This window comes from Podarcis filfolensis, assembly GCF_964270895.1.
Source record: "Podarcis filfolensis genome assembly, chromosome: 5".
NCBI lineage: Eukaryota > Metazoa > Chordata > Lepidosauria > Squamata > Lacertidae > Podarcis > Podarcis filfolensis.
In genome coordinates, this window is record NC_139608.1 from 18,139,352 (window position 1) to 18,161,529 (window position 22,178).

The window sequence follows — 22,178 nt, forward strand, 5'->3', positions numbered from 1 at the left end:
TGATGGGAGTAGTAGTCCAACAATATTTGGAGTGTGTGTGTGTGTGTGTGTGTGTGTGTGTGTGTGTGTGTTATATGATTTAGAAATCACTGGCCATCACTGAAAGATCACTGGCTCCCCCCAAAGAAGCTCAACAACTTTGGTCCCTGAAAAAGCTCAACATCTTTGCCCTGCACCCCCAAAAAGGGGGTAGATCACTGCCAGTTTTTAACTCTGTGAGTAGTAGATCACAGACTCTTGGGAGTTGGCCACCCCTGATCTAAACCACTGTCTCAAAGCAATTTGCACATAAGATGATGTAAGCAATATTGTTGTTGTTGTTGTTGTTGTTGTTGTTGTTGTTGTTGTTGTTATCCTGACCACAAATACAACAAATACATTTAAAATGAGACTAGGCTTCCTAGAAAAAGTGTCTTCAATCATTTCTGGAAAGTGCAGGTAGGGAAAGTGTTGTTATCCTGACCACCTGTTGTATCTCAATAGGAAAGCTGTTCCACAGAAAAAGGGCAGCCACACTGAAAGCTCTGCTCTGAGTTACTACAGCTTCTTAGATCTTTGGAACTTGCAGGAGAAACTATGTAGACTGCAGTGGTCTACTAGGTGCATAAGGTATAAGTAACCTAGTCCCAAGATGTATATGGACATATCTTGGTACCAACCCCTTGATCTTGGCCTGGTAGTAAATTAGCAGCCAATGAAAATCCTGCAAGTAGGGTGTAATATGCTGGCAGTAGTTTGCCCCTACATGCAACCTAGCCATCGTATCTAGATCTATCTAAATACACACACACACACACACACACACACACACACACTGTAATATGTTTACAGTATAAAGCTTCAAAATAGAGTTTGACTTACACCACCCTTTTTGCCAGTGTAAAATATAGGTGTCTCCTTCATTCAAAATACTGAATTATTCAAAATACTCTGGCAGACTTATCCCACTTTAGAAAGGATAATGTTCCTGTAAATTTCATTCACTTTGGCCTCAAAGGGAAATCATAGCAATTTTTAGGTTCTCCATTATAGTGAATGGGAACTGACTGAAGCAGAATGTGCAAAGAACAGTTACCAGCAGTTGTGTTTTGTTGTTTTGTTTTAATACACAAGGTGAGCCTTGGGGTCCATGCACTTCTGTAATAAATGGTCCATGTTCAGCCTGAAGGCATATACATTGATGAGCTCTTAGGTGACTTGCAACGCCTGGAAGGTAATGGGGTTTTCATGCATGGCAAAGCAAAAATTCATCAGAATATACATAATAGTAAGTTGAATGCCTTGAGTTCCTTTGTACTATTGGCAATCATAAGCCTGATGGTTACTTTATAATGTCTGCTTTCTTACAAAACCAGTAAATGTAGGTGAAATATCGAAGCGTCTTAATCAAAATCTAATAGGGAAAAAGAAAGAAAAGACCTGATCCTTATGCATTACTTGGCTTGGTACAATATCAATATTGATACAAATCGATCCGAGTTATTCTAAGCTTACATACTAATTTTGCAAAATGAATCTGCAGCAATTATTTATTCATTATAATGGAATGCCCCAGTATGGGGGGGGGGGATCTGTAGACGCTTCCTATAGAAGAGTAAATTACTTTCTTGGAACCACTACAAAGATCTGAATTAATTGCCACTGAGATGCACATTAGTGGATTAACATGAACTTTTCATTCCACCTTCTGAGTTAATTGACTTTCAAACTCAAGCAATGACCTTATTTTAATGAGCATGTTAGAAGCCTGTAAACTGTTAAAATGCAAGACATACTTACATAACTTTCGATTTTAGGATAGTGCTTAGATCAGTAGTGTTCAACAAGAAATCACTTGTAAGCATTGCCTTTCCTTGGGAATTCATGCTTTATCTGAAAATGGGAAGGGTTACATTAAAAAGGGACATTCATCCCAATAGGACTGGTATGAGGGAACAGGCCAAGTAGGAAAATAGCCTGATTCTAGCATTCTAAAATAGGTGGAGGGGCCTGAGAGGTTTTTTTTTTACATAGAGCCCACACCCCCATTATGGCCTTCTTTCAAAATCAGAAGAGAGGCAAGCATGTTCAGCTGAACATTGTTGCAGTCCTTTGTGTGACTGAAAATCTTGTGTGATCAGGGTTCAATTTGATTGACTTAATCAACTCTCTAGGGGATCCTTTGCCTGAAAATTTCATCTGCTTCTGCCAAAAGGGAGGAGAAACCCTACAGTTATTTTTAGATTCCCTTTAAGAAAGTGTGCAGACTTTCATGTTATACAGTGTCTCAGAAACCCAAATCACAGAAGCAGAGAGAGGATTGAGTGACTCAAAAACAGTTGTGTGTGTTTGTGTGGTTTTTTTGGGGGGGGAAGACCGCAGATCCAAACAAATAGTGACATTCTGCAGGCATACTTCAATGATGGTCTTCCTTTTGGACCTGCAACTTAATCCCCTTGGCGGGGGCAACATATTCTTTTTTTAAAACCCCAGTGTGAATCTAATTTGTAAAATTCTTATACTCTTCAGTGTTTCCTAATCCTTCTAGAGCACCCAAGCCAAGTGGTGGTTTTCTTTATTTCTTCCTTTTAAAAAAGAATTCTTTGGTAAGCTTCAATTGCAATAAATATATTATTCATTAGCCTCTTGTTTGGGCATTTGGCCTAGCAGCAGTATTTGCACTAATTAGATCATCTACCCAGCCAGTGGTCAAAAATATCATAATGTTCCTAAAGCACAGAACAATAAGGAGACAATGTGCTATGTTTTCCATAGCATAATATAACCTAAGCTAGGACTGGGTTTTTGATGTTTCCTAAACAAACTTAATTCAAAAAAGAAACTTGGGGAAATTGTGGACTACAGCTGAGACAGACTACAAAGAAGAATCAGTCACTATATAGCTAACTGAAGCACAGATCAAATTTTAATGCATCTTTCACCCCTAAATGTCATTCCCTAATTGACACTATTGGAAAGGTGCTGTTTTCCTTATCAGGTTCTTTCTCAAATGCTTTCAAATGCTAACCACTTGGTGCTTGATAAGCTATCAAACAAGTCTACTTCCCAGACAGATTAAAAGGCAAGACAAGAGCAGCTGGCAGATCAATTTTGTTACAGCAGAGTGCAGAGAAGCTTGTGACAGTTCAACACTTTTCTTTTTTGGTCTTAGTTTCAAGATCATAATAATATCCATTTGGCATTGGTATGGATATTATGGGGAAGGTGACAATACTCAGTCTCCAGGAATATTTTCAGCAGTGTAAAGGCAACTTTCTTCTTCTTCTTCATTTGCAAGTTCTTTAAAAGTGTTCGCTTATTCATTTGCATTGCTTTCTTTGGCTTTCTTTCTGAAATTTGCCCTTCAGTGAATCTGATTAGCTGAACATTACTATGGTGCTAGTATCTGTGTGACTTCCCTGAAAAGTTTTGCTCTCAGTCTGTATTGACTTGATTTTGCTCTGGCAGAGAGCTGGGGGCACAAAGAGAGTTGCTGTGCAGCCATGGAATGTTGTTGTTTAGTCGTTTAGTCGTGTCCGACTTTTCGTGACCCCATGGACCAGAGCAGGCCAGGCACTCCTGTCTTCCACGGCCTCCCGCAGTTTGGTCAGACTCATGCTGGTAGCTTTGAGAACACTGTCCAACCATCTCGTCCTCTGTTGTCCCCTTCTCCTTGTGCCCTCAATCTTTCCCAACATCTGGGTCTTTTCCAGGGAGTCTTCTCTTCTCATGAGGTGGCCAAAGTATTGGAGCCTCAGCTTCAGGATCTGTCCTTCCAGTGAGCACTCAGGGCTAATTTCCTTAAGAATGGATGCGTTTGATCTTCTTGCAATCCATGGGATTCTCAAGAGTCTCCTCCAGCACCATAATTCAAAAGCATCAATTCTTCGGCGATCGGCCTTCTTTATGGTCCAGCTCTCACTTCCATACATCACTACTGGCTTTAACTATTAGGACCTTTGTTGGCAAGGTGATGTCTCTGCTTTTTAAGATGCTGCCTAGGTTTGCCATCGCCTTTCTCCCAAGGAGCAGGCGTCTTTTAATTTTGTGACTGCTGTCACCATCTGCAGTGATCATGGAGCCCAAGAAAGTAAAATCTCTCACTGCCTCCATTTCTTCCCCTTCTATTTGCCAGGAGTTGATGGGCCCAGTGGCCATGATCTTCATTTTTTTTTTATGTTGAGCTTCAGACCATGGAATAAACCACTATAAACCCTGCGTGCCATTGTAATGGATTGCTTTGGTCATTTCTACACCAGGTAAAGAAATTTTTAGCCCCCCATTTCTCCCCACCTGTTCCATTTTTTCCCCGATCAAAGGTGGCAACCCTACTATAGACCCAACAACCAGAAATAACTCTTTAAAATGGACAGCAACACTATTTTACAGAACTGTTCTACACACCACAACAGGGGTGATGGAGCTGGCAGGGAAACAACTGGAAGGGCCAGATCATTCTGAAATTTCAGAAAATTCTCAGGAAAAACCCAAGCTTCTCCTATGAAGTCTCTAAAAAGATTCAGAAAGAAGAAGTTGTTTGCAATCAACTTGTGAAGAGTTAGCCCAGTTCTTCTAGTCATTTGTCTCATATTGGTTACAGAACATTTATATCATGTGCTAATCCAATAACAACTAAGGAGACATTGCAATAAAATCCAATTTAGTCCTGCCCATTGTTGTCAGCCAATTCAGAATGTGTAAAACTGTAAATCTGCATGGGCTGATGATGCTCATTAATTAAACTGCTTGTAACTGGAACCACAATTTAACAAAATGAGAAGCAGTCATAATGGTAGACCCTCCAAGTGTCCCTATTTTCCAGGGACCTCCCTGATTTAGAGAAGCTGTCTCAGTTTCTGATTTGATCCTGGAATGTCCCACTTTTCCTTAGGATGTCCCTATTTTCACTGGGTAAATGTTGGACAGTATGGAGTTATCTGACCCCTGAGCTGTCTGAAGACAATCCTGTATAGGGAAGTGTGTTTTTTTAATGTTTTATTATGTTTTAATATATGTTGGTAGCTGCACAGAGTGACTGGCTGGGGCAACCCAGTAAGATGTGTGGGGTATAAATAGTAAAATTATCATTATGGAATGGGACGTCCATATTTTCATTGGAAACATGTTGGAGGGTATGTAATGGAGTGTCATTTTGAGAACTTTTCTGGCAAAAAAAGAGCAGTGAAATGACCAAGTTAATACAATAGTTTTCAAAGAGATGTGGCAACCAGCAGGCAGAATAATACGTCCTTAAGCAAGCGTTCAGAGTAGTAAGGAGAACTGCAGTAGCGCTGGATGTTTCATGAGGGTCTTTTTAGAAGGAAATGACAAAGGCTCCATCAGTACCTGGTGAGACAGGCCCTTTAAATGGGGGAAGCACACACTTAACCAATCAAAAATAAAGAAAGCGTGCAGTTAGCCCATAATCTTTTATTGTGATGCTGGAGGGTAATTTTCACATTTGGTACGCCCTCTCAGATTGCCCAGCATGTTATCCAGGATCTTTTGGGTAGCATGTTCCTGACTACTTTCAGTACTATTATTATATGCTGATTTGCCACAATGAGCAAAGCAGCTTAAAACAAACATATACTTACTATTAAATAAAAAGTAAAAAATTCAAAACAAATAGGACAAAGGCAACAATGAATAAATTCAGTATTGCAAAGAAACAATCTAAAACAGAATACATAAGTGTGGAGCACAATGGAAGTTAACATACAATGAATAAATACAGTTCAAAGGGGTGGAGTCTTCTCATCAGGCGAGATTGTTCACGGCAGGCTATGGGTGGGCAATTCTGTCATATTTTCCCATTTTAACTTTAGTTCTCTACAGTTCCACAGCATTTTGCATTTTTTTTGAAAATCCTTATGAAAATTCACCAACATTTTAGGGCTAATTTCTCCTAAATATACATGTTAGCATTCATTTTTGCCCAATATACAAAATGCATTTCTATATAATCTTTTCACTAGCATGCATTTTATACACAATTTGCCCTAGCTGAAGCATTTGTTGTACACATTTCTTGGTTGGAGAACCAAATTACAGAATTCAGAAATGTGGGCTTCATAGGGTGCAAATTTCAGCAAAATTTTCACCCTCATCCCCTCTGCTTGGAAAGTCCCCTTACCAAAGTTCTGCGCACATAAATTCTGGATGCCACCCAATCTGTGGATTTTGTTAATTCCATTCAACTGTAATATGCAGATAGGTTGTAACTCCTGAATGAAGGGCAAGTATTGTGAACTAGCCACTCAGTTTATTTTGCCACTTGTAATATGGCGTACTGCTTTTCACTGTAAGTTATCTGGTTCTACTTTTATTTCATTTTCCTCCCTGTTGATCAGTTAATTTTCCATCCAGCCTCAGAAGATGGAAATAGAACTTCTAATATCTTTCTTTATTTCCATGTATTGAACAGTGAAGCAGAATTGTGCTGGAGTATTCAGTTTTAAGCCCATGACACTTCCCTTTTCTTGTTTAAAGGGAAATCAATACAGCGCAGCTTTGTGCTAAGAGCTTCCCCTTTAGCAGAGGTATGTGTGCATATATATATAATATTTGACTGATTATACTTTACATTTTTAGGCTGCTGCTGGGGGAGGGGAGAAACTCCTTTAGTGGTTTTAATTATCATTTTTTTGTGTGGAAAAAATATTAACCTTGGGAATTTCCTTCATAGATTATATAACTTTTGGCTAACTTAGTTTTACTGTTGTATGATAACTGAATGATCTAGCTAAATCAAGGAAATTGATTTATCTCCACCATATTCTCCCCTCCCTACACCAACTAAAAAACAGCAGCACCTCATATTTCACGGAAATCAATAGCCTGGTGTGTTTTTTTGAAATACTGGTTCCCATATTGCCATGTAATTTATTGTAAAACAGGATGATGTTCCTCACCAGCACACATACACTCAAAACTTTTCCATACAAGTGTCATAGAATCATAGACTCATGGAAGGGACCGTGATGATCATCTAGTCCAACCCCCTGCAATGCAAGAATCCTAACTGAAGCATCAATGGTAGATGGCCGTCCAACCTCTGCTTGAAAACCTCCAGTGAAGGAAGCAGCTAGGTTGCCTGCAGCTTGTAAAGCGATGTGAAGGGCAATACAGTGGTACCTCGGGTTACAGACGCTTCAGGTTGCAGACGCTTCAGGTAACAGACTCCGCTAACCCAGAAATAGTACCTCGGGTTAAGAACTTTGCTTCAGGATGAGAACAGAAATTGCATGGCGGCGGTGTGGCAGCAGTGGGAGGCCCCATTAGCTAAAGTGGTACCTCAGGTTAAGAACAGTTTCAGTTTAGGAACAGACCTCCAGAATGAATTAAGTTCTTAACCCGAGGTACCACTGTAAAGCAAAGCACAATAAAACAAGTTATGCCTGTATATTTCAAAATGAATTTGTGGATGGCTACTTTGTGCTCATGGCTGCATTTGAAATAATCACAGGAGCCTCTTTGAGCACTTATGAAGGTGGCCTGAGGTGTATTACTCTCCAATGGCATTGCTTTCTTCTATTAATTTGTGGTTTGGAGTGGGGATAAAGTTCCCCCTCTTCTGGCCACAGGAGTGGAGCTGGTTGGTCTGGAGCTGGAGCTGAGTTTCCCCTCTCCTGCCCTTTAAATCAGGTGGGGAGTGGGGCTGGCTTAACAGACTATAGTAAAAAACAGCAACAACAAACTTTAGAGTTGTGTTTTTTTTAAGGCATGCTTTATTGTGATATTAGCTTTCTTGTGGTGGTCTGGAACTGAACCCGCAATATCTCCGAGGTATGCCTGTAGTGGTTAGAGAGTCTCAGGTTGAAATCTCCACTGCCATGAAGCTGACTAGGCCGTGGGCCAATCATTACCTCTCAGCCTTGCCAACTTACAGGTTTCTTATGAAATAACATTGGAGAAAAGAGGGCAAAGTAATAAATCCTTAATCCTTAATAATCCTTAAATTGTTTCTTGAACCATATTGGCAGTTTTCTTGCGACACTGTAGTTTGGGAATTACTAGCATAAACAATAGCAGATCTGTTGTGCTGAATGTTTGGAGGTTCCAGACCCATAATGTCTAGGGTGGAATGCCCTTCAGGTTCATTCTTCTTGTTGAAACCAGTGCTTTCAGTAGGAATTGACTGGATAAATATTTCCAAACAAAACTCTAAAGCATGGGTAAGCAAACTAAGGGCCGCGGGCCAGATCAGGCCCAATTGCCTTCTGGATCCGGCCTGTGGATGGTTCAGGAACCACCACGTGGATCGCCAGTGCACGTGTTCTTTCCCTCTCCCTCACACAGCGGCGGCGCCTCCTCCCTCCCTCCTCCTGGTTTCTCCCCGCCCTGCCTAGAGGAGGAAGGTGGCTGGGCTTTGTTGGTGCCAGCAGCAGCAGCGCTCAAGCGGCCGCCATTTAAAGCAGCTGCTCTCCGGAGCCCTTTCATGCACCGTTCACCGTCCCTCCACTACCGCCAACCCCTGCCACTCACAAGAAACAGGTAAGTAGCCAACGGTGCTCTTGCATCATTTCCCCCCAAAAAATATAGTCCAGCCCCCAACAAGGTCTGAGGGACAGTGGACCAGCCCCCTGCTGAAAAAGTTTGCTGACCCCTGCTCTAGAGTGAGTGTGCTTCCAAACTGTTGATATTTCTTTTTCTTTTTCCTTTCTCCTTCTGTTATGAGGCTGCATTTTAATATTTTAATGTTTTAATGTTGTATTTTAATCTTGTTTTAAAGTTGTGTTCATTCAACTTGTTTTTATTATTGCTTGTTAACTGCCCTGAGCCCAGCCTTGGCTGGGGAGGGCGGGGTATAAATAAAAATTATTATTATTATTATTATTATTATTATTATTATTATTATTATTATTATTTTCCAGGTGCAGTAAAATCACACACTAGCAAATTCAGGTTGTACAACTAAAACCGATAGAGCACTCTTGGACAACAAACCTGCTTTCCCCCAAACAACATGCTTTCTGTGATCTAGAAAGTGTTGGGAAAATGCACTGGAAAATGCACTTTGAAGTGTGAAATAACAATTGTTCACTGTAACATTCTATAATCTCCCCACAAACAATTCAGAATGAATGTTCAATAACTAACCAAAGTGGTTTCTGCAAAGGAATCAGGCTGAATGCTGAATAAGCAAGTTTTCTGTAAGCAACTTGTATAAGTGTTCATATTTGTAGCTTCTGATCACTACCATTGTATCCTTTACCAGTTGCTGTTGCTGTTCTTCAAGCCAATGCTTTTTTTTTTTTAAAGTATTATCAAATGATCTTATTGCTGGAATAATCCCATGAACAATCTCAACCAATCAGATATCTTGAAGTGAACAGGATAATGTCATTTTGCTACACTGCCAATCAAATTTGATCATATGTCAATGGAACTGAGAGCCAGTGAATCCAATTCATAGTGAGGACAATGTGTCCTGAATACGCATCCCCCCCCCCCCACATTCCTTTTTGGCAATGCCAAAGTTTTGGACTTTTGGCCCATTTCTAACAAAGTTCTCAGATAGTCGGTAGCTGTGTGGCTGAAATACAAAGGATTTCTGAATTTGTGTGAACATATAGTATTATCTCTCTATAGCCACAGCAAGTACTGCAACACTCCAACAGTTTGACATCAGCCCTGAAGGCGCACTCTTCCAGTATGGTGTAGTGGTTAAGAGCGGTAGTCTCGTAATCTGGTGAACCGGGTTCGCGTCTCCGCTCCTCCACATGCAGCTGCTGGGTGACCTTGGGCCAGTCACACTTCTTTGAAGTCTCTCAGCTCCACTCACCTCACAGAGTGTTTGTTGTGGCGTAGGAAGGGAAAGGAGAATGTTAGCCGCTTTGAGACTCCTGAAGGGGAGTGAAAGGCGGGATATCAAATCCAAACTCTTCTTCTTCCACAGATGAATGCCAACAACAAAATCTCAGGATAACTTCTATGAGGCAATAACCCCCGCAGATTGAATGTATGACTGAGACTACTCAGACATATGTCCTCCTGAGTTCAATCAGAATTTATCCCAAACAGACACTATTACTAGAGAATGAGTCCCACTGAACTCAGAGTTACTTTTGCATAAATGTGCTAAAAAAATACAACGCCACTCTCACAAAGCCATATTTTCTTGAAGATTGCTGGAAGCCATCTTTGGAAAGACTTGTGCCTATGGGTTCATTCATAAATCCTAAAGTTTGTTTAGCAAAAGTTAACTTTGGTCATTTCTCTTATTTGAAACCCTACAATAATAACATCACCCACTAGATTCCCTTGACTTCTGTGGTCTCTCACACATTCAAAAATAGCACACAAACTCCATTTTATTTTCTAATAGAATTGAAGTCCTTGCAGTTTCTAGAATTGGTTCTTGCAGATAGCTATGCATCATTTCAGCAATTAATTGCTTATTAAATTCTTGCTTGGGAGTGGGATGCGGGGATAGTATGTGGCAGACCCAAGAAGTCTGACATTTGTGTTATTAATGGACTGCATATTGCTCAAAAGTGGAGAGCAGTGATTTTGAACTGGAATCACATTTGCTAATTCAGGCATGTCCTGAAATGAGGTAAGAGACCAATCTTAAAGCACAGCTTTCAGACAGATTTTTTGCAATTAGGACAGGACACAGATATCTTTTAGGAAGCTGCCATCATCTAAAATTGTTGCAGTTCACCTTCACATAAACTATCTGGGGAATTTCAGTGGAATCAATAAATTCCTTTATTTGTCCCACAGCCAAAGTGAAGACTCAACAAGAGTTGGGTGGAGATTATATGAAGGCAGCCCTGTTTAGGGAAGCTTTTAATGTTTAATAGATTATTGTATTTTAATATTCTGTTGGAAGCCGCCCAGAGTGGCTGGGGAAACCCAGCCAGTTGGGTGGGGTATAAATAATAAATTATTATTATATTATTATTATAAAACATAACAAAAAATGAAATGCCAATTAGACAAAACAAGTACAGGCAGGTGTAACCTGCACAGGCAATGAGGAATTATCTCCTGACGGCAGAAAAAGGCAAAACCAAGCCCAGATCAGATTCTATCACCCAAACTGCCATGATGGGAGGCAAAATTTTGATCTCCCTTAAATGGAAATAATAATAATAATAATAATAATAATAATAATAATAATAATAATAATAATAATTTATACCCCGCCCTCCCCAGCCAAGACCGGGCTCAGGGCAGCTAACAACGAATAATAAAAACAAGTTGATTAAAATACAATTTAAAAACAAGATTAAAATACAACATTAGAACATTAAGATGCAGCCTCTTCACAGGAAGAGAAAGGAAAAAGAAAGAGTGGGAGGGCATCAAACTGATTCTAAGCCAAAGGCCAGGTGGATCAACTCTGTGTTACAGGCCTTGCGGAAAGAAATCAGATCCCGCAGAGCCCTGGTCTCATGAGACAGTGTTGAAAAGGCCCTGGCTCTGGTTGAGGCTAATCTAACTTCCTTAGGGCCCGGGACCACTAGGGTGTTGCTATTTATGGACCTTAAGGTCTTCCATGGGGCATACCAGGGAGAGGCGGTCCCGTAGGTACGAGGGTCCTAGGCCATGAAGGGCTTTAAAGGTCAAAAGCAGCACCTTAAATCTGACCCTGTACTCCCCTGGGAGCCAGTGCAGCTGGAAAAGCACTGGGTGAATATGCACCCATGGCAGAGACCCCGTGAGGAGCCTCGCTGCAGCATTCTGCACCCACTGGAGTTTCTGGGACAGCTTCAAGGGCAGAGCGGATTACAGTAGTCAAGCCTGGAGGTGACTGTCGCATGGATCACTGTGGCCAGGTCGGGCGGGAAAGGTTGTGCTTGACATGACCAGTGCCAGCCACCCCCATGCTTCACCATTCAGCAGGTGACACCAGTTAGGCTATAAGACCACCACAGCAAGTAGCTCCTGAAGGCAGATGACGCTAGGAAGTGGCTCTCCACCCAAACACGCCTTCGTGTGCCTACCAATACTCAATTCAGCTTTCTTGCCTACCCTGAATGCCAATAAAATTAAACAGCCAAATCAAAAACCTCTACATGGCTAGTGGGAGGTGGGGATCCTTGCCAGATCTCCCAGCCAACCCACCCTCTTTTTATGCATTGTTATGACAGCGACCTTGGTATGGACATATGTTGGCCGCAATATTGATGGGGCTGGGTAACAATGTAACAGTGATATAATATCTATGGCAGCGTTCGAATGACCCTTGTGTAAAGTAAATACAGTGGTACCTCAGGTTACATACGCTTGAGGTTACATAAGCTTCAGGTTACACACTCCACTAACCCAGAAATAGTGCTTCAGGTTAAGAACTTTGCTTCAGGATAAGAACAGAAATCGTGCTCCGGCTGCATGGCGGCAGCAGGAGGCCCCATTAGCTAAAGTGGTGCTTCAGGTTAAGAACAGTTTCAGGTTAAGAACAGACCTCTGGAACGAATTAAGTACTTAACCCGAGGTATCACTGTATTAAGAAATAAGGAAAAATGGTACGACATGTTGTAAGAAAGCATTAGAAAATATATTAAGAGGAAGGTAATAATTATAAGTACATTCAAAATTACAAACGTTAATTACATTGGGAAATGATGGGAAGTCTATTTTATTTTATTTTATTTTATTTTATTTTATTTTATTTATCTTAGTTTAGTTAGAAAATATATGGAAAGAGTAATTTAATATTTAACGGTAAATTTATGTAAGGTTATTTTTTTCTTTGTATGTGTGGATTTAAGATACTGTATGATATCTATGAACTTCAATGGAGGATTTTTTTAAAAAAAGAATACATTAAAAAAAAAGATGGGGCTGTGTAGGAATTTTTCCACTTGACAAATTGGCACCAGCCATTTGGTTTTCGTCTACCTTGTAGCAATCGCCACAACTTTGTAATGTTAGGCATTGGGTAAGCCTTTGTTTATGGGAGGGGAGATTTTAGCGTTCGCCTGCCCCTCCTCTATAAGGATATCCTGTTAAAGGGATCCAGGGGTGTGGATCCTGTCCATAGCCTGGGTGTGTGCCATAACAATGCCATAACCCCATAGGGGACCCCGGGGTGCCCCGATTTGATGTATGTCTTAGGGTTCCCCCTACTGCTGGTTTACCCTTAGTGAGACTCCCTGCAGACAGGCAGGAGTTGGGATATAGTCTGGTTTCACCCAATGTCTAAGCCAGTGGTGTCCAAATTTTTTTTCAAAGGGGGCCAGATTTGATGAAGTGAAGGGCCGTGAGGGCTGACCAAAGGGCCGACCAAAGTTGTTGAGCTTTTTTTTATGATTTTCAGTTGTTTAGCTTTTTTTAGGGTTGAAGTTGTTGGGGTTTGGGGTTTTTTTTTTAGGATTTTACCCTAGGAAATAAACTGCCACAGGGGCTGGATTAAACCGACCGGCACACCAGATTAGGCTCCCAAAATGGACTTTGGACATGCCTGGCCTAAGCCAAACCGCTCACATCTCTACCCAATAAAGTTGTGGCCTATTTTATCCCATTGGCCTAAATTTTTTGTATCCGTGTGTTTATTATATAACAGAACTGCAGGCCCTGGGGCCTTGGCGTGCAATCAAATTAAGAATAGTGTAAAGTAGGAAGAAAGGTGCACTAAAGATCTATTGAGGTGCACCCAAAATTCAAGTGCCAAGCATACTGCTATAAGAGTTTGAGAAGGGATGTTGCAAAAAACACAAGAAGGGTAGAAGCTTTGGTGGGGCCACCTTATATGGCTGTCCAGCACCAACAAGCTATTGTATCTAGTCACTAGACTATCACAAAACAATAGAATGAAAGTAACACCAAGTAACATCAGTAGAAGACAATTTTGACCCAAATAAATTGTAACATAAGCAAACATAAAATGGTATATTTCCATCACAGATCACAGCATGCCACTTTAAAAAGGAAATATTCTTCCTCTTTCAACACATGTTAAAACAAAATTTTCTATTAAAACGAAGTAGGATGAATTAAGATTAATTCATGCAGAACGGAATAAAATAATGTAAAAAAACAAAATGAATAAAAGCATAAAACAAATGCAAATATTTTTGACATAAATCACAAGATCTAAGATAAAGATACAAAAAACCAACAACACTCAGCATATAAACTGCAAACTCATTTTCAGTCCTCTCCCTAAAATCCATACCAGATATTGCTCTCTTGATGCATTTATAAAGGACAATATATAATAGTGTGTACAAGATCTTCATCCTGGTTTGAAGCACAAGGACAGGCACATTCAGAGTCTGGCATATTTCTGAACCTTCCTTCTAAAATAGCTGAAGGAATCAGATTCAGCCAGGCTTCGGTAACGGCCATCCTATCTCTCAGCTCCCACAAATCCTTAAAATAACAAAGTAGTATAAAATGAATGCGAGAGAAAGTCTTATATAAAGGTGCTATTTTGGAAACTGATACAGCTGCTCTGTCCATGTAAAAAAGGTGAGAGTTCCATCACCCCCAACTAGTATGGCTAGAATGGCAAAGGATGATGGGAGTTGTAGTCTGACAATATCCAAAGGGCTGCAAGTTCACCATCCTTCTTGCTTGGCTTTGTTACAGGGTTGCAGACAAAGCTAGTGATATCAGTCAGATGTTAGAGTACGGTATGCTGATCCCTGTGCCAACAAAATTATAGTGTAACGTGGCTTCTGTGCCTCATGCTTGGAACGTAAATATGCAATCATTTGTAAATCCCCACACATAGGAACAAAGGTGAATCAGACAATTGGCCAATCTAGCTCAGGGGTCCAGGGTTCCATGGTCTTCCAACCCTACCTGTAGTCAACGGGGATTAATCTGGGACCTTCTGCATGCACATGTGCTCTACCCCTGAGATATGATCCTTTTCCCCAATGCCATTCCCCTTACAAATTATTTCTGCATGAATTCTCAAACTGCATGCAACAGTGCAAGTGGAACAGTCTCCCTCGGGAGGTTGTGGATTCTCCTTCCTTGGAGGATTTTTTTAAAGTGGAGGTTGGTTGGTGTGGCGATCACACAGGGTTCCCGGACGTTTGACGGTCTATTGATCCCTGTGCCACCACTGTGATTGCTTTCCCGCTGCCACCAACCCGTTTCTCTCGGGTAGACACAGAGTCCAGACAGTTGTTAACATTAAATCAAATAAGCAAGTTTCTTTTATAAGCCTTAACAAGTTTATGGTTTCAGATAATTTTTCTTGTCAGTTTCTTAATCTTAGTTTCTATACCGGCCTATACCTTTCCTAATAACTGCTAACTGATTATCCCAACTGTCTATCTGACTCCTCCTATCAGTTTCTCTCACTCTCTCACAACACAGCTCGACCAACCCATAGACTTATCCTCCCTCTTCCTTCTCCAACTCCCAGCTGACCTCCAAACAACTCCAACTCTAACTCTAACTCTTCCCCTTGGGTTCCCACTGGCCAATCACTTCACACCCATTTAACCCTTTCCTTATGACCCACCTAGGAGGGCAAACGCCACAGCTGGCCATCTGTCATGGATGCATTAGCTGAGATTTCTGCATTGCAGGGGGTTGGACTCTATGAAAGTTCTAGTCTGTACAGTATATGCACAACCAGAATACTTAGGCCATATTCAACTAAATCATTGCAGTAGTGGAAGCCAACGCAATGATTCCTGCTAGTGCAACAGGATTCACCCCCTCTTCTCCCATTGTGTGCTTCCTGCACCATCCCCAATGTGCTCTGGGAGGTCATGAGAACCACCAGTTGTGGGGAAAGAAAAGGGAATCTTTCCATCGAGCATGCAGAAATGCTTTCACCAATGAAACAATCTCCAAAGCACTACATTGGATACAACCTAGTAATATTTCCTGCTCTTTCCCCCCGCTTCAATAATATTTATTAGTTTTCGATTTCAATACAAAGAACATCAACATTTCTTATCCTCACTGTCAGAGCTGCCCAAGGTCCCAGCTCACAAAGGACCAACGCTGCTTCGTTGTTAAGTACAAAAGTCTTTATTGAAGTTCAGTTTCACTTCCAGAGCCGCAGCGCGCAGCTCTACGTCTCAACTGTTAGACCGCTGATGATCCGTCTGAATCTCCTCCCCCTGTACACCAATTTAAGACCCTCGCCTTGCTCCACCTTTTCCGCTGCTCTTTCCTCCTCTGGGTCCGCCTGCCCGCCGGGGTCTCGCCCTTTCTAGCCTCTTCTGACGCTGATTCCCCTGAGCCTTCTCCCTCCCTCCGGCGGGCTTTAGGAGCTGGTTCCCCATCCGGGTCTCCTGCTGTCCTCCGCGCCTGCACATTTGAACTTGGCGCGCGCACCCAGCCAGCAGCTTTCCTCCTGACCGTTTCACTGCTGCTGTCACTGCTTCCCTCTTCGGGGGGGCTAGCTGCAACTGACCTCCCCTCCATTCCCCCACTCTCTGATGGAGGCGTGGTCAGCCCTGACTCATCTCCTCTCCCCGCTGGAGGAGACGCTGGTCCTGACACATGTGACTCTTCCCCCCCCACTACGCTCTGGTGGGGAAACTGGTCCTGATCCCCCGCTGCTGCTTTGGGGTTCCCTGCTGGCTCCTTGTTTCTGGTGCGTCCTCCCTGGGACCCCCCTTGCCCTGACCATCGGCGCCCCCTTCTGGGAATCTTCTGATTCGCTGGAGAAGCTCATGGAATCTCTCGGGTCACTGTCATACTCCCCTACGCTGCCTTCGGATTCCTCCCCCTCACTCTCCATTTCCTCTCTCCCCTGTGCTCCTGCTCCCGAACCCCTGACACTCACATATATTCTGACTCTCTCGAGTCCGCTCCTTCCTCCCTTCCGCCTAGATAGCTTTCTAATTACATTTCCTATCTTCTTCGCATTTCTATTTTCTCTTATTTACTTTATCTTACTTAAATCCACATACTATGCAATTGTAAATAAGTTCCAAATTCTATTTGCAAAAACCTTTAAATCAATCCTGTTAGCGTTGCCAGATTTTTACAATGGTCTTTTAAATATATTATAAATTTACTCCAGTCTTTTTTGAACAGTTGGTCTCGCTGGTCTCGAACCTTCCTGGACAATCTTGCCAGTTCTGCGTATTCCATCATCTTACTCTGCCATTCACTTAATGTTGTTGCTTCCATTTCTGGGCTAAGAGTATTCTTGCTGCCGTTGTGACGTAAAGGAATAAATTGTGGTCCTTTTGGGGGATTTCATCCCCAATAATACCTAATAAGAAGGCCTCTGATTTTTTTAGAAATGTATTTTTAAGCATTTTTTTAGTTCATTGTATATCATGTCCCAATAAGCTTTAACTTTGGTGCAAGTCCACCACATATGGTAGAAAAACTCCTCATGTTCCTTACATTTCCAACATAGTTTGTCACTTGTCCTGTACATTTTGGCCAGTTTAGATGGTGTCAAATGCAATCATTTTCATTCTATTTGTAATATTTCCTGCTCATTTTGCAAAGCTTCTGTTGAAAAGTGTACATTTAACTCGGGCTATATTTTCATCCAAAAAGTTTCACTTGACAGAATTTATTTCATTTATTGATACCATGACAATCGTCTACCAGATGTCGGAAAGACTCAAAGATCTTCAGCTGACGAGATAAATCAGTAACTAGGCTATACATCAGCAATACAGCTTTTCATTAATGTGTCTCGAACCTTCATTAATCTGTTTCGAGTCTATTTTTCTTTGGAATAGATCACTACTATCACATAGCACTCTGAATTAGGATGGAGTGAAAAAAGTTAGGGATGGAGGACAACCAATTATATCATCTAATCTCTTTCTTACAGTTCAATTTTTTCCTATTTGTTGCCCAATCTTTGTTCAAAGTAAATATACACTATTGGCTGCCCCTCTGTCTGTGATGATACAACATTACATGACTCAGTTCTGCATCTCTTAACTATAGGTTAATATACCAGTAAATTTATTTTTTTAAAAAAATTGGCAGGGTTTTCATTTGCCTGGCTAGAAAGAAGTTGTTGAAGACTCGTTCTTGATCTGCCATACCTCTGTTATTTATTTTTTTATTTTTTTTTTTAAATACATATTTATTAAGATTTTACAAAACAAAGAATTTCATCATTTCAAAATGCATCATTTCCATACATAAAGCTCAAGAAAAACAAAAATATATGACAGAAAAAAAGAAAAAGAAAAATAGAAAAACAGAAAAAGGAAAAACACTCTTTCTTAAATTTATAAAGTTCCATACCCCTCTGTCTTGACCTCCTCACATCCCCCTTTTTTGTGTTCCACTTAACTCCAAACAAATTCAGCAAATTCAAAACCTTGTTTCAGCCGTACTTAATGTCTAAACCACTGAGCCACTTGGGCTTTGCTGATCAGAAGGTCGGCTGTTTGAATCCCCATGACGGAATGAGCTCCTGTTGCTCTGTCCCAGCTCCTGCCAACCTCGCAGTTCGAAAGCATGCCAGTGCAAGTAGATAAATACTGTAGGTACCACTGCGGCGGGAAGGTAAACGGCATTTATGTACGCTCTGGCTTCTGTCACGGTGTTCCATTGCACCGGAAGCGGTTTTGTCCTGCTGGTCACATGACCCGGAAAGCTGTCCGTGGACAAATGCCGGCTTCCTCGGCATGAAAAGCGAGATGAGCGCCGCAACCCCATGGTCACCTGGGACTGGACTTCACTGTCCAGGGGCCCTTTAACTTTTCTACCTTACCTAATGTTTTTAGATGAGAGCCAGTGTGGTGTAGTGGTTAAGAACGGTAGTCTCATAATCTGGGGAACCAGGTTCGCGTCTCCGCTCCTCCACATGCAGCTGCTGGGTGACCTTGGGCCAGTCACACTTCTTTGAAGTCTCTCAGCCCCACTCACCTCACAGAGTGTTTGTTGTGGGGGAGGAAGGGAAAGGAGAATGTTAGCCGCTTTGAGACTCCTTAAAAGGGAGTGAAAGGCGGGATATCAAATCCAAACTCCTCCTCCTCTTCTTCTTCTTCTTCTTCTTCTTCTTCTTCTTCTTCTGATCTCAATTATTAAGCCACCTTGAGAAATATATGTACATAGAAAGCTGGGGTGATGTATGTGTGTGCAACATACATATATGGCTCACCCTATGCAATAGCTGTCAACATTTCCCCTTTTTTAAGGGAAATTCCCTTATTCCAAATAGGATTCCTTGCAAGAAAAGGGAAAAGTTGACAGCTATGCCCTATGCCTGTTACTGTAAAGGTAAAGGTAAAGGGACCCCTGACCATTAGGTTGAGTCGCGGACGACTCTGGGGTTGCGGCGCTCATCTCGCTTTACTGGCCGAGGGAGCCGGCGTACAGCTTTTGGGTCATGTGGCCAGCATGACTAAGCCGCTTCTGGCAAACCAGAGCAGTGCATGGAAACGCTGTTTACCTTCCTGCTGGAGCAGTACCTATTTATCTACTTGCACTTTGACGTGCTTTCAAACTGCTAGGTTGACAGGAGCAGGGACTGAGCAACAGGAGCTCACCCCGTCACGGGGATTCGAACCGCCGACCTTCCAATCGGCAAGCCCTGGGCTCCGTGGTTTGTTTTTAATTCTTAATTTTAAATTGTAGTACTCTGTTAGGTGGCCTAATAAAGGCCTAGCAGTGGAGCAGGTTGTGTCCCAAGACTGCAATGCTCTGCTGTGCCCTCCTGTTACTGCTATATGTCCCTGACTTCAGTGAAGCTTATTTCTGAATAAATAGGTTTGCATAGGTACCAAACCTCTTTTTGGATCATTTCCTTTGTCAGCTGAGACTGGGGATAGCACCAACTCTGAATTTCACTTTATGGTCAACGTAAGATGTCATTTCTGATTTCCCCGAATTCAGGCAATGTTACCCAACTGAGATGCCATCAAATCCTAATTAACTTCAGCATGACGGCATTAAATTAGCAAAATCTGGCAAGCTTGAAAGACAGAAGTGAGGTGATAATACATGGCTCAAATCAAAGGTGGTGCCAATTAATGAATGCAAGCTCTGGAAGACATGGCCTTGCTTGGCAGCCAGTCCACTCATTCTCTGGGTTTTCTATTAATTGAGAGATCCTTACTGTAACTTCTCTTCAGCAATAATTAGGGAGGAGACTGTTAGAACGCTGTGGAGAGGAGAGAAAGTACAACTAGGAATACAGTAGCATCATTTCCAGGCATCCTTTTGGAATATATAATTTGCTCATTTTCACTGGAACTCTTCAATTGTTCTTTATGGAAATAGGTTTCAGGAAATTCAATTAAGAAATGCTGTACCATTCCCAAGGTCAATATTATTATTATTATTATTATTATGATTATTATTATTATTCTCTGCCTATCTGACTGGGTTGCCCCAGCTACTCTGGGTGGTTTCCATTACATATAAAAACATAATAAAACAGCCTCTGTCAATTTTGCATCATTCATTTCTACATATTATTTTTTAAAAACAAACAAACAAACAAACAAACAAACCTAACAACAATGCAAGAACTTACAAATTCATATTAAAATATGCATTAAAATATGTATTATAATGTCACATTCTACATGCATTTTTACCTTCAAATGCATTTTAAATGGATTTCCAAAAGCTTTTTCGGATGGGAAGTGGATTACAAAATTCAGAGGCATGTGAAATCTGAAGAATAATCACATGACAATCTGTGTATTAATTTGGGAGGTGCACATTAGGTCGGTTTCCTTTTAAAAATGTGAAATGAAATGAAATTCACCTCCATCCCTAGGATAATCCTATGCGTACTGATAGGTGCAATCAGTCTAATCCCATGTGCAATTGATAGACTAGATTGGAAGCCCCATCTGTGTGACACATTTCAAGCACTATGATGAAACAGTTATGGCTTCCGCCAAAGAATGCTGGAAAGTGCATTGAGTTAAGGGTGCTGAGAATTTTTAGGAGACCCCCTTCAATCCCCCCACCACCACCATACACCTACAATTCCCAGAGTTCCCAGGAAACCACTCTTGAAAATTCAGCTCTGTGAGGAGAGCAGAGGTCTTTTAACAACTCTCAACACCCTTAACAGTTCTCAAGAATTGGGGAGGGAGCTATGGCAGTTTAATGTGGCAATAGTGATTACATGAGTACGTGAGATTACATGAGTACATGTAAAGTACATGCAAAGTACAGACAAGCAACTAATGCCACCCAAAAAAATTCCAGGAAATCCCTAGAAAATTACTGCCCTGGCCCCATTTTCACAGAGGAAGAATATTTTCACCCATGAAACTGGGTTGGGAGATTTTAGCCCAGCCTTAACATTTGAAGTCAGCTTCCCTAGCTGCAGGTGCATAACTGACTGTCTCAAGGTTCATAGATTTTTGTCTTTAGCATTCTGTTTACAACGGAATAAATTCCCCCCCCCAAAACCATGTATGCATTCCTGGAGTTGTATCAGAACTGACATGCTTTTTGAGCAGCCGGCAAATCTGAAAGCACAGTTTCCTAAAAAAACATGTTATTTTGCTTCGGAACAGGAAGTAATAGACTGCAACCATCCCCGTGACAAGAAAACAACAAACCACCAGATCTTTCACCTGGTTTTACAAAGTGATGCTTCACACAAAATTTACATTGAAATGAGGAAATTGAGAAGACCCGTCATACAGAAATGGAAAAGAGGCTCCAGGGTGCTTGGTTTAAATGCTGGGCCCTGCGTTAGGTTTTCATAAAGTGCTGCATCCATGTTGCGGGTTTGGGGAGTGGGTTCAGCTCAGCAGTACAGCACTTCCTTTTCATGTAAAAGTGGAACCCTTTGTGGAATTTTACTCTGCTTTTATATATTTTCAAAAACAGAGGTCCTTATTCAGATCTCTGAAAAGACTCACAACAAAGGCTGAGTGCAAAGGGAAACATGTAAAACAGCAATATCCTGTCTTGTTCATATACTGAGTCATATAATTTTTGAGTAGGAATCCATCTATTACCGGTACATGGGTAGGCAAACTAAGGCCCAGGGGCCGGATCCAGCCCAATTGCCTTCTAAATCCGGCCTGTGGATGGTCCAGGAATCAGTATGTTTTTACATGAGTAGAATGTGTCCTTTTATTTAAAATGCACCTCTGGGTTATTTGTGGGGCATAGGAATTCATTCATTATCCCCCCCAAAAAATATAGTCTAGCCCCCCACAAGTTCTGAGGGACAGTGGACCGCCCCCCCCTGCTGAAAAAGTTTGCTGACCCCTGTTTTTCTGTTGCAACCCCCTGCAATGCAGTAATCATAGCTACAGAATCCCTGACAGATGGCAGTCCTACCTTTGTTTAAAAACCTCCAAGGT

At 41.5% G+C, this 22,178-nt stretch overlaps 1 long non-coding RNA gene across 3 annotated transcripts; it reads right to left on the reverse strand.

Moving 5' to 3' along the window:
* Positions 1-1,125: 1,125 nt before the first annotated feature.
* On the reverse strand, positions 1,126-20,658 carry LOC310762514. 3 transcript variants are annotated; one of them, XR_014548048.1, is made up of 4 exons: positions 20,612-20,650; positions 20,439-20,517; positions 1,780-1,872; positions 1,126-1,206 (listed from the first exon to the last, which is right to left on the reverse strand). It is a non-coding gene; the product is annotated as an uncharacterized lncRNA (long non-coding RNA). The 3 variants fall into 3 exon arrangements; XR_014548049.1 differs by adding an exon at positions 19,955-19,999 and having other exon boundaries at positions 20,439-20,638; XR_014548050.1 differs by lacking the exons at positions 1,126-1,206; positions 1,780-1,872 and adding an exon at positions 19,837-19,999 and having other exon boundaries at positions 20,612-20,658.
* Positions 20,659-22,178: the final 1,520 nt, after the last annotated feature.